Source organism: Corvus hawaiiensis, chromosome 15, assembly GCF_020740725.1.
Source record: "Corvus hawaiiensis isolate bCorHaw1 chromosome 15, bCorHaw1.pri.cur, whole genome shotgun sequence".
In the NCBI taxonomy this organism is placed as follows: domain Eukaryota; kingdom Metazoa; phylum Chordata; class Aves; order Passeriformes; family Corvidae; genus Corvus; species Corvus hawaiiensis.
The window spans coordinates 9380228-9393798 of NC_063227.1; the positions used below are offsets into that span (position 1 = coordinate 9380228).

The 13571-nt window shown below is 43.4% G+C and overlaps 1 long non-coding RNA gene across 3 annotated transcripts; it reads right to left on the reverse strand.

Moving 5' to 3' along the window:
* Positions 1-1100: 1100 nt before the first annotated feature.
* LOC125333961 lies at positions 1101-12224 on the reverse strand. Of its 3 annotated transcripts, none has more exons than XR_007207026.1 (5): positions 12144-12224; positions 5991-6068; positions 5053-5178; positions 4321-4588; positions 1101-3829 (listed from the first exon to the last, which is right to left on the reverse strand). It is a non-coding gene; the product is annotated as an uncharacterized LOC125333961 (long non-coding RNA). The 3 variants fall into 3 exon arrangements; XR_007207025.1 differs by lacking the exon at positions 1101-3829 and adding an exon at positions 11591-11782 and having other exon boundaries at positions 4149-4588; positions 12144-12221; XR_007207024.1 differs by lacking the exon at positions 1101-3829 and having other exon boundaries at positions 4149-4588.
* Positions 12225-13571: the final 1347 nt, after the last annotated feature.

Here is a 13571-nt window from a genome sequence, read left to right on the forward strand (position 1 = left end):
GGTCGACACAGAAACATGTCTGTGTGTCAGGACAGACTAATGGAATCCATTCCAGGGTCCAGATGTGACAGAAGCACAGCTGCTTCCCCTCCTGTTGCATCAGCTTCCCTGTGGATAACCCGACCTTGCATCCCTTGCTTCTTCATTCCTTCCTATTTCCATGTGTTCCTGCTGATGATCAGCATTCAGCACAGCCCTCAGGCACCACCTTGAACCTGTCCCTGCTCTGCAGAATGCAGTTGCTCATCTCTGATGCGGTTCCTAAATTGCATTGGCAAAACACCGGATCCTGGATTAGGCTGTCCCAGCAGGAGAGCTGTGTTGTTCCCCCATCCCTGGGCTTACCCAGTCGTGTGTGTGTTCTGGAATTTGCATGGAGGTGTATATTCAAGGTATTCTCTAGTCACTCACCATAAATACAGTTCTGAAAGGAAGCCAAGTTGTTTCCTATTAATGACTCACTTCCATTCCTTCCCATCATGTTGCTGGGCAGGGACCTGTTTAAGCTTCTTTGTTTCATGCTGAGTTCTGCTTTTCTGTGATAAATGCTAACTTGCCAAAAGCTTCCTTTCTAGCAGAGTTCAAAATAAAGTTATTAAGTCATATGCATTGACACAGTCCAGATTTGGGAGAGGAAGGAGAGCCCAGCTAACCCCAGTCCTTGGGGCAGGGTGCACACCAATACATTTAAATATTGGGGAACTAATTTTTACCTAAAACAGCATTTAGTGGGGTTCAGCTTTATATAAGGAACATGCTGTTCTGTTCCACATGGGGTAACTGGAGGCCCAAGCTCCACCTTGCTGAGGCTAATGGAGTTCTCTAACTGATTTTAAGAATCTTTGGGTCTAGTGAGGCCTGCAGTGTTTTACTAAAAAAAGCCTCTTGTACCTGACTTCAGAGACAAATTCCATGCCCCACCATATCTCTGTGGTCTTTGTATTGACTTTGAAGTAGGTTTTTCCCAAGGCGTATACAGATCAACAAATATTGTGGCTAGAGTCCTTTCCCCCCTTTCCAAATGAAATCTGACATCAACTGTTGAGAAAGAAGAATCTGTGTTATCAGAAATCCCCAAAGACATCTATGATCATCACCACTTTTTTTATTAAAGGGCATATTTTGCCATGGTTTGTTTGGTTTGTTTTATGAATTAACTTTGTGAATTCATGAGATTAAAAGCTTAAATGGGATCAATGAAGATGACACAGCATGCATCAAAGTAATTGGGGATTGTTTTTCAAACTCCAGAGGACTGTGAGTGTTTAAGTACTGAAGGTTTAGGGCAGTAATTATGAATTTTTCAAATAGAGAGATGAAAGGAAATACATTATCAGTACACAAGGATGAACCAAACTGTGTGACTGGGACCACTCTTGGGGTGAAGGCACATGATGTCCTCACTGAGGCAGGAATCTGATCCATGGAGCAGTTTGAGAAAAATCGTTTGCTGCCTGTGTACAGGATGTTAACTATGTGGAAAAGTAATAAAGTAGCATAAACCTAGAGAGAAACACAGAAGCTCCCAGCACTGCCCTCCATCCTTTCCTTTTTACCTCTGAGCAAGACTGTATGGAAAATACATTAGAATCATGAGTTTTGCTCAGCTCCAGTTTCAAGATGGCAACATATGATATGATATTTGCCAGCTTTTGATTAAAATTCGGCTTCTCTGATCCATAAGCATAAAGCTTGTAATATTCTCATCTCCCAAATCCTTGATTTCTGATGTTCACTATTGCCATAAATTATCAAGTACAGCCAATAGAAAGCTGGCTTTCTATCTAGTAAAAATCAGGCAGATTTGTGGATTTGATACTACATAGTTCAAAGTATTTAAATATGCCAAATTTATGGAAATCCTGAATTTAATATTCTCAGAATAATCCACACCTGCTTTTCAGACAGAATTCCTTCCCTCCTCTGCCTGATCCCTTGAGTTTTGATAATCTCACTCTATTTAGCATGGCTTTCTTTCAACGTACCCAAGGCGTCAGCCTTCTTTGTGCTTAAAACCAGGGGCTGTTTCATACAGTGTGACTTAGTTCATCTGGAATCTGATTTACCTTGTTTTTCAGTGGGAAGGTGGCAGGATGGTACTGAGGTGCCCTTGGGAATGCAGGGATGCCGAAGGCATGCTGGTTGCTCGACTTGCATTCCTGATTCCAGCTGGGGCAGCTGTGTGAGGGCACTGGGATTAATTTTCACCAGTCTGGCTGACTCCAGGTTTTTTAACATATTTTTTACAAACCTGGGGGTGAGGCACCACTTCATCCTCAGCAGTGCCTATAAGAAAGACTGGGATCAAAGCTCCCATCTGGGAGCTCTGCTGGTTTCCAGCATCCAACCAAAATCCCTTCCCAACTGGTCAAAACCCACCAAAGTGTGGTGTAAGCAGAAATTATTACTAAAACCATAATGTACCTTGCATGGCTGTAGCGTTCCTGGTCTCAGTGTCACACTTACCACAGGGAAAACTGGTCTACCTATGGAGATGTGAAACAGTGAAATGTGATGTGTTTTTCTTCTTCAATCCTTAAAATAGGTAACACTGGTACATTTAGACACAGCCTGTCAATACACTGTCATACCAATGTGTAATCATTACAGAAACACTTGAAGATTTACTAAGTGGTTGGAGTAAACACATCTATTTTGAGCAGAATTGGTCTGTGCACAGTGCAGGGATGGGAAAAAGCCGTGTTTCATTGAGTCGTGTGGTGTCTCGAGGAGGTGACATAGTTGGCAGTAAGGAGAGGATGTTGCAAGATTTCACAACTGCAAAGAAAATACTGAGCTGACCCTTTTTGGTTAGATTCTCATCTGGTGTAAATCAGTCAAGATTCACCAATGCCAAAATATTTCTGGATGCTATTTCCCAGTTTTCCAGCATCAAACTGATGTTTATAGAAGCTCCTAGTTGCACATATTAAAGTAATCAAGAGTATTTTCATTACTGACTGTGCAAGTGAAATGAAGACAGACATAATGGAAACGTGCTCAAAAAATCATATTGACAAAGAATTTAAATAAAAATGGGGGTTTTTTTCTCCTGTGTATGGCTGTTGTGCACAGTAACCAGGTCTAACAGATGCCAGTAATACAATGGAAGGATTGTAGTGAGGAGGAAAGGAAATGTATTTCCCAATCCCAATTGGAAATTCTGTCTCTGTTTAATTCCTCCAAGCATCTTAGGTTTAAATAATTCTCTTTTTTTTCCTATTGGCCACTTCCCATAGCTGCGCATCCCTCGAGTGAGTGTCTTGCCTTTGGTATTAGCTACAGAGAAGCACAGTTCTCTTCCTCACCTCTAGAGAAAGTTTATTATTTATTTCCCCAGTTCCTGTTCTGCTTCTTTCTGCTTTCATAATGCAGTCTGGGATTTCACTTGTTGTTTTGTTTGAGAGAATGAATATTTTTATTTTATTCAAATTCATGCAGATTTTCATATTGTCATAGGCTTCAAGAGTTTCTCCTTCACGTCTGCATTCACAAACCCGCTGCTTTCTTCTCAGGACACCAAGCAGCTGCCACAGAGATTCCAAACATTCGGTCCTCCCCTTTGTCCTCCCTCTTTGGTCTCCAGACCTTCTGTCCTGGTGAAGGACCCTTTTCTTGGAGCTGGGCCAATGCCTGCCTCTGTCCTGTAATAAGGAAAGTACCCACTGGAGGGAAGGGGCTGGTTCAGGTGTGGGAGCTCACTGGGGAGGGAGGCCAGGGGCAGGCAGAGTGCAGAGCTGCTGGCCCCCAGGAGCTGCTGGGCTGGGGGCTCTTCCTTGCTTGTAGAAGAAATTGTCCTCTTGATCTGCTCCACACTTGGCAGGATGCTCTGAAAAAAACATGTCCAGAACCAAGAGCTGAGGTGTCAAACGAGGGGATGTTGGGAGCAACGCTGCCTCTGGGAACAGAGCAGGGCCCTGCAGCTGTGGGACAGGTCCCACCCAGAGGCAAGAGTGTCCCACACAGCAGGAGTCTGGGGCCCACACGTTGTTTCAAGGGAGAGGGACCTTGAAAGGACTGCCTCAGGTACCTCCTCCTTACAGATAGCTCTGCTCCTGCATTGTGTTTTCAGAGCACAAGTCACCATTTTGTTCCTAAAGGCCTAATTTTGAGTAACAGCTTGGTGTAAGATATGCCTGCCTCTCTTCTTGCCTTCCTACCCCTTTTAGAAACATTAAAGGTGAGTCCACCTGAACCTAATTTGCAGGTATTTAATCCCATTTAACCATATATGTACTCCATATGTGAGGGTCAGCCAAGAAGCTCTTTAGATATCCCACAGTATGGAAAATACCCTGTGGAAGTGGCTGAATAACTCACTTTCTCATTCTGCTTAGTGCTAGCCTTTCCTTCATTGGAGCTTTTTTCTCTTTCTGCGCAGATGTGAGATGCTGGGCAGAGACAGACGGGGGATGTTCTGTAGTAGGGCAGATACTCAAGGTCCAACAGCTGGGAATCTGGGCCAGGCTGCTCATTGCAAACCAGGAGGTTGGGATTCGAGTCTTCAGGGCTGTCTCTGGTCAGTGGGATGTTTTCCAAGACTCCTGGGGAGGATGACGGGGCTGTGTTTTTGTTCTGTCTCCACATCCTGAAATAAATTTGTATTTGATCAAACATGATAAAATTATGCTATCAACGGGCAAGAGCTACAAGCAAAGTCAGTCCCCAGTGTTGATCTGTCCTGCTGTACACCCAGGCCATGGCATTTCGGCCACAGCTGAGAGAGAATCAGGCCAGGTAAAGACTGAGGATTGTAAGGATTTCACATTGTCTTTCAGCTCTTACTTTTTGAGTCTTGAAATGTTTTCTCATGTAGCATTTTCAATTAAGTTTAAATACCAGGTTAGTTCCTATACTCTCAAGCAGTCTTAGTAGTTCACACAGGAAAAATAGGCAATTCGATGTTTTCTCCTTGTTGATTAAGAAGAGCAACAACAAAGCTCAAAAAACAAACCCCCAGTCTCACTACCTGATTTTTCATAGGCTACCGTTCAGCACTGTGTGAAACCATGGCAGAGAGAGTGTTTTTACCTTGTTTGAGGTTAAACTTACATCAGATTTCATGAGTTGCCTTGGAAGATTCCAAGCCAAGGAAAAGGACTCCCACAGGCTTGGGCTATTTAGGGTGATTTATGGTCTTCTGAAAATCTTTGTAGATCAGCAGTGTTTATGAGCATTCTGGAAATAGAAGAACATTAAAATTTGGGTAGAGCCTTAAAAAAAAAATTGTAGAATCCTCCTCTCCTCCAGATATTCTTTTTGAGTTTTCTGTACAACCAAAATGGGCATATGCAATTCAGGTCTTTAAAAGAGTTTGAACTTGAAGTTTCAAATCAATTCTTGTCATAGCTCTGTCTTTATTTGAAAAGCTAATTTAACAGATCACTGCTATTATAAGACACTACTGCACTGGGAAAAAAAGCTCATCTTGCTGTTACAGATAAACACAAATACTTTTGCACTAGAAAATTTGTCTGCTTGGCTATTTGCTACTCACGTGCTGTTATTTCCCCATCCACATTGACTTTCTCCTACTTCTTCTCATCTAAAGCCCCGTCTCCAAGGTTTTTTGCATTTTAAGGGTAAATATCTCATTCAAACGGGCCTGAACCTACACATTGGGTAACGTAACTGCCACCCACCTGTTCACCAGGGTGAGACAAAGGATATTTTTATAGTTACCACGTACTCAAGAAGAATCCAAGAACGGGAAAGCCGGCAGGGAGAGCATCATCCTCCTGCATCTCTGGCTGCCATGGTGATGGGGTTCTGGGGGAGCATCACAAAGGGAGAACACCCCACCCACCTCAGCTCCCTGCTGGCAGAGCTGTCCCTTTCCTCCTCCCCAGTACAGTCCTGTGGGCGTCCTGGCTTTACTGGGATGTTTACAGATGGCCTGGCCAATTACTAAAGAAGCATCATTGCTTTTGTCCCTGACAGTGAGGTAATGAGCTGCTGAGACAAGCCCTAATAAACCAGGGATCACCTACCTCTACCTCCTTCTTCTCTGGTGTGGGACAGAATGTTTGATGGGCTTCCAACCATGTGACCAGCAGGCAAAATGACTCCTTCAAAAGGATAAATTTTAATAGAAATAGCATCAGATTAATGCATTTTTTTTTTATTTTTATGCTAATTGTTGCAAAGACAGTGATAAGTAATGTTCCATTTTATTGCAACATAATCACAGAATCACACAGAGATTTGGGTTGGAAGGAACCTTAAAGTTCACCTCGTTCCAACCCCCTGCATGGGCAGGGACACCTTCTACTAGACTGGGTTGTCAAAGCCCCATCCAAACTGACCGTGACACTCCCAGGGGATGGGGCAGCCACAGCTTCTCTGGGCAACCTATGCCAGGGCCTCACCACCCTCTGAGTAAAAACTTCATCCCAACTTCGCATCTAAATCTCTCCTTTTTTAGTTTAAAACCTTTCCCTCTTGTCCTATCACTATTGGCCTGTGCACGAAGCTGCTCTCTCAGTATCTGCCCTTATAATAACACATTTCTGGTTTATAAACATAGAAGAAAGCACGAAAATACCTCAGTTGTGCCTTTTAAGGTATTTCTAAGTCATTTATTTCCACACTTTAAAAAAAGACTATATCCTGTAAATATATTGAAACAGACAGACTTAATGATATTTCACACTGAAATAGTTATTGTGTATTTTCCTCCATTTAAACTTAAAATACATTTTGCTACATTATAGATGATTTTTCATATTACTGCATCAACACATATGTATTTCAGAGTTTAGCTGGCGAGTGTAATAGAGTAGAGCAACTCCTCTGACAGTACATTAAAAAATGCTCATAAATACTTGGGTAATGGAGAAATTCTGAGTAAGATTCATTCCTGCATAGTATTTGATCTATTTACTGAAATTCCAGAGCTCTAACACACAGGAACGATTTTGAATGGACTATTATTATTCATCCCATATATTATCCTGGTTGCTGCCTGCAGTAAAAAGTGGTTTATTATAATGTGATTTCTCGGCTGCATCAGTATGATATACCAGCAGCTAATGAAGTGTTCAAGCACCCAAAACCCCAGCATCATTGAAATTCATTACCACGAAGATTCTGCCAGAACTAATTGCTGTCAAGGCTGCTTAGGCACGTCTTAGTTTCATTTCACAGAATGACAGAGCTACTGCTGGTACAAACCAACAGGAACAAACCCCTCCAGCCTGCAGCGCACCCCAGCACAGTGCTGGAGGTTGCTCCAGTGAGTTGACACTCTGGCAGGGCCAAGAATAACCTGAGGGTTTGGATGTGCTTTTTTCCCTTTAAATTGAAATATGGAATTTGTGTGCAGAAGAAATAACTACTGAATATGGAAGGGATTTGGGGAAAAAATGGGGAGGTCTCTGCTGCCTCCAGTGCACCCTGAATCACTGGGCTTTGGGCAGGGCATGGGCTTTGGGACAAAGAACAACTCAAAGACTCAGACTTGGGATATGCAGATGAGTGGGCAGGGGTGAGCACCAGCCCACAGCTGCTGTGGTGTTCCAGGCCCTCCTGCACCCCTGGATGCTGAGTTCCCACCTCCGGCTCCCACTGCCCTTGCATCCTCCCCTGGCCAAAGCACAGATCCTCCTATGCCCCCAAATTTATACCCACAGGCTGACATCCACACACGTCCTGAGCTGCAAAGGCTCTTTTTCAAAATGAGTGCATCTTTAAAGGTTCTTTTATGGCAAAAAGCAGTACAATTATTGAATCATTAATGTTGGAAAAGACCTTCAAGATCATCAAGTCCAATCTTTGACTGAGTAACCACAAAACCATACTGCGAAGTGCCATGTTTACTGATTTTTCAACACTTCCAGGGATGGTGACTCCACTATTTCCTTGGGCAGCCTCTTCCAATGTTTAATCGCTCTTCCAGTGAAGAAATTTTTCATAATATCCAATGTGAACCTCCCCTGGTGAAACTTGAGGCTATTTCCCCTTGTCTTATCTCTAGTTCCCCAGGAGAAGAGGCCAACCCTCACCTTGCCACAACCTCCTTTCAGGTATCTGTAGAGAGCAATGAATGCAATTTTCAGGAAAGAAAGGAAGTTTTGAGCTCAGCAGAAATTTCTGAACCCTGGGACTGCCTGAACAGATTTGTTGAACAGCTCCGTTTACATGCTATTTGCACATTCCTGTTTCAAAAGTCAGCCTACACGGATTGCTCCTGATACGCCTTGCCAAAATACTTGGGAATGATCCAAGGGAACGATCTTGACTGTTGCAGGTGGATTGTGGACCCTTGAGAGGTGCTGGAGGTGTCAAGGAGCTCATTAACTATGGCTCATTACAGCATGGAGGGGAAGGATGTTCTCATCATGGTGAGTTTTGGTGCTTTAACAGGACACCTTTCCAAACACCTCCTGATCTGGGCAAGGTGAGCAGCCTTGGGGGTTCTCTGTCTCAGCCTCCTGCAGTTAACGTTTTGCTGCTGAGATCAGTGGGACCAAAGCTGCCCTTTTGTGGAGCCCTTTCAGTGTTTTCTGCAATGATTTCCCTGTGACTTCAGACCTCTGTGACTTCAGACCTCTGTGACTTGGCCAGTTTGTTTCAACAAAGACAATTTTTATTATCTCAGTGAAAAGTCTGGATGTGCTCATATGTTGTACTTGCTATATACACATTTTCAAGCATTAGTCATGCCATAACATCTGCTTTTTATTGGTAATTACACTATCCCCATTTTAATAAGAGGTAATTCTTAAATTTCTCATAAAATACACATGACTCCAGGGAAAGAAGGTGAAAGGTTTTGCAAGCCTCTCACAGCCACAAGACCAAAATGAGTCAAAATAAATCCTTCCTGAGCAAAACTTGTCCAGCCACTCAAGACAGCACAACCAGGGATGCCTGTGTGACTCACCATCCCTTTTTCTCCTAATTGTTCATGCTCTGCAGAACAGACCTGCATAGTCTGTGCACCACAGGCCTGATAGGTGCTGTTAATATGCTCAAAAATGAGAACCTGGTCCTAAAATGGCACGTATGTTGCTACCTCCTGGGTGTAACTCAACTGGAATTAGCATGAAGGGGGTTCTGCGAGATCAGGTCTGAACTGGGGAACAGGAAAAGTTTGTGGCTTGTTTCCAAGCGTTTTAGACACTTTGGAATTGCAAATAGGTGTCCGGATTAATGGACCATAGCTTGTTTGCATTCATGTTTATGGTAGACTTGGTATAATAGTGTGCCTGAAAAATGAGTAACATCTGAAGTAGAAGACCAATATGCAGATAAAGAATAATGAAAAAGAATGTTTTGGGGCTCCATTAAAAGCTTCCAGCTCCTTACTTCCCACTGCTTCTCCGTAGCCAAGTGCTGCCGTGCTGCTTTGGCCTGTGAGAACTGGGCTCTGCAATTCCATAGCCTGTTTCCAGGGATTTTCCTAGTGATTCTGGACAAGGAAGGCAGTGACAAATGATACTTTTACAAGGTCATCCCTAAATCTTTGAAAACCAGGGAGGTTTTCAGTGGCTCCTGCCCTTCACTGAATGCCAACAGCCAAGCCCATATGGAGCATTGTGTGCTGAGCTCATTGTCAATGCAAATGCACACAACTAGTTTTGATTAAGAACAAAATGAAGAATTGACTCAATCTGCTTTTTCTTTGTTTGAAATGCTTCAAGCCTCTCATTATCATCAGGGTTTCTTTCAGTGCAGGAAATCGGAATTTCCATAAAATAATGCTGAAAGGCACAGGGTGAAGTCAAAGAACACTTACGTTCCTAACGAATGGATGGATAAACATGCAAAACAAATTTGGGGACACTCAACTAAACATTTGGGGGCATGTTATGGCATGTGGATTGTTTAAATTATTCAATATATATTAAGCAGCCACATACACAAATGGTAAAAGGACAAAGCAGGGGGTTTGAGAGAGGCCTTTTCCCATTGCACAGTAACTCACAGCTATCCAGAGTGTGATTATTGCATTCAACATCCAAGGAGAGTTTGCATGGTAGAGTGCCCAAATTGCAATGTTTCCATGGGGGGGTTGGATTAGATGACCTTTAAAGGTCCCTTCCAACCTAAACTATTCTATGATTCTGTGATTTATGGGAACAAGGAGCTCCTTCCAATGCAAGGAAGGTCCCATGGCAGCATTTGTAGCCTTGGGGTCACTGAGGTGGGATCAAAAAGACTTTGTGTAACCTCAGGGCTGTGTTTGGAAATGCTGATGCTTGGAGGGATGTGCGGCCGCTGAGCACAGCCAGCACGCAGGTGGTCCAGCACCATTTCCCATCCTCAGGATATGCTGGAGTATTGGAAAATCCTCGTGCCAAGGGAAACTGGAAAGTGGCAATCACATTCCTCTCTCTTTCAACATCCGGATGGATCTGGCCAGAGAGTCCCTGCATTTTTTATGGGGTTTAATCACAGCCAGGGCTGGCAGTGTTCCTTGCAGATCCGGGTGTTTGGTATTTCCAGTGCAAGATCTGGCTATCCCATGTATGATACTGTAGGGCAGTTCTTCTGGGAAGACGGAAATAAAGGGAAGGACATTTTTACCAAGGATGGCATTAAACAGGTATATTGCAAAGACAAGCTCTCCAAAATAAGAAAATGGGGGAATTGAAGGTGCTTTTTCCCTATTTCTCTGCATGGCTCATCATGAAAATATCAATAACAAAACCAGCTCCTGATTCCTTGTGTTGCCTGCCTGCCTCCCCCCGGTGGCATGCAGAGGTCAGCTTCCTTCCATGTGGCTGGAGAGAAGGAGAGCTGTGTTCAAGGCACAGCTTTGCACCTGTGAGCAGGTGAGGGGCTGGCAGGTGGGTGGCCATTGCTTCACTCTGTTCCCAGGGGACATTACTGGGAAAGAAATTGTCTTTGAGACACTTACAAACATGGCTGCCATTTCCAGGAATATCTTATAAATAAGGAACCAAAAAAAAAGTCTTAAAGTCTATTAAAAGCCTAAAAGTAATAAATATAAGGGAGATTAACCATCCGACTGTCTTTTGGCAAAGTTGGTGATTACTATGTGCTGTCTTAACAGCAAATGTTCCCGGTGTAATGTTTGCTTGCATCACCTGGAACACCCCAGCTGAACTATTGTCCTAAACAACACACAAAATACCCCTTTCCTTTGGTTTGATGACTCGAACAACAGCTCCCAGCTTTTTGTGTTGTGGACCCAGAAGAGGTCAGAGCATGGGATAATCCGAGAGACAGGAAAATATTCCCCACAGGAATACTCCCCACCATTTGGGAGCTGGGGGTATGGTGTTAGGGGACCCAGAAGGCAGATTACAGGGTGAGTTTGGGAAAACCTGGATTGAAAAAAAATGAAAATTAAAATATATTTTGTTGTGGTTTGTGCACCTCAATGAAATATCTCTTTAACTGTGCAGGACAACCCCAAATACAGGAAAAAATTACAGCTGGCAACATCTGGGAACCAGAAGAAGCCTAAAGCAGAAAGCAGAGAGGGAGGATGTGTCAGAGATTGATACCATTAGGTTTTCTGAAAGCAAATCTATCTCTACCCTCATAGTGGTAGGTGGCAGTGGAAAGAAAACTCATTGTGTTTAAAAAACAGGTCATCTTCAAGAAATGTCACAGAAACCTTGAGTAGACACAAGCAAACAGCCCTGGGGGAGTCATTTGTCTTTGCTGTCAAGAGGAAAATTAAAACTCCAGGGGACACAGAGGCTGGGTTTGATGGATGCTTAAAGCAGAAGGCAAGCGGGTCGTCATTCCTGTCCCCCAGGGAAACAGGTTCTTCCCCTGGAGAAAAGTGACTGTATCAGGTGTACACCTGTGGGAAGGAGAGAGGCAATGAGAAGATAAATGGTGGAAAGTCTCTGAAATCTCATTTGGTATTGACAGCAATAACCTCACTCATGAGCTGGGGGATGGTTGTTGCTGCCTGACACATTTGTGGGCAGAGCGGGGATGATGGCTACATCAGCATTGCTCTTACCAGTGCCCATGCTGGGTGTTTTGGGGAATTGGTCTCAGTTCTGAGGGGTTTTTAGTGACTCGTGCAGTTCATGTGCTGCAGCTCCACACCATGGCACAAACTGAATTGCCCTGAGGGGAGATGGTTGGGAAATTGGCTTCCAAATTCTGATCGTAACGACAAACCTTACATAGGTATAGCTGGGTACAGCACCTACCTGTTAGGAGGACATTCCTGTGATGGATGATGCTATGCAGCTCTGCAGCCCCCAGACCATACTGTGGGAGACCCAGCCCTGAGAAGGAAGAGAAAATGAAATTTCTGTTTTAATCAATATCTAAGAAAATATTACCTCTTGTACATCCTTGGAGCTCTTCTATATCAAGCATCTTGCCATCTTCTTAACATACAGATATGCAGAGAAGATAACTGCTGATTAATGACCTCCATTTTAGGATCCATTTTAGCTGATCCCTGGTAAGCTGTGCAATATGTATTTCTACTCAAAACCAAAATTTGACTTCTATAAGCAACCTATTTCCATCAGTGAGTTTCCATCATGGTGAATCATGACACTAGTTTTACTAGGGGTTTTTTTCTGTTTTCTAATCAGCCATAAAACAGAATCTGTTGATTAATGTCCAACAGCTTTCATCTGAGCAATCTTTGCTCTTGGGTTATTAATACAAAGAAATAAGGAAAAAATATTCTGATAATATTTCAATATTGTTACCTGCCCATGCTGGGAAAAAAAGCTGCAGACATGCTCCAAGTCTTGAGGTCATCTTAAATAATATTAAACGTTTTCAACTTTTTAATTATTTTTCTTAACTACTTTTTCAGTTTAGGCATTGAGGATGTACTGAAGTCTTTAAAGGTACTTTTCCTGCAGTTCTCACATAATCATGGGCTGCAGGAGGGGAGAAGCACCGCAAATAATGAGATGTCCTATTAAGCTGCACAGTTTGGCAGGCACGGAGTTCTCTAAAGAGACTCGAGGTGTTTATAGACATTTCAACTACGTTAGATCTTAAGGGCTACGCTTTAAATTCTCGGCATCTGCAGCTGTTTCTGAGCAGGTAGAGAAGAAAAGGTACCAGTGACACAGAGGGAGGACTGGAAAAAATTGTCCAGACCTGAATAGCAGTTCCTGATCATGGCGGTCACCTCCATCAGTTAGTCCCTGGGAAGGGGCAAGCTCCTGATTGGCAGAAAACCTCCTCATTATAGTGTCCTCTTAGAAACATTAAACTTCCACTGCATCCTGTGACATCCAGCCCTGGAAGGGGAGTAAGAAAGGAAATTGCTCCTTGGGTTGCCACCTACATATCCACCTCTGTGTACACATGGCACTGACCAGGGGTTCATACTTGATGGTTCTGTTCACCATTCAATTTATTTTAGGAATATATTCTTCACTGAGCAAGCTGGACTAGTGGAAGGTGTCCATGTCCATGGCAGGGGGTTAGAACAAGGTGAGCTTTAAACTTCCTTCCAACCCAAATCCTTCTGGGATTCTGTGATTTGGCATCTGTGACTGTTTCCTCAGGGAACAATCCGTGGGTGCAGCAGCAATCTGGTTTCACTCAAGCTTCACTCCTTTGCCTCTGGCAAAGTTTGGATGGTGCAGCTGGGAATTGGGTCC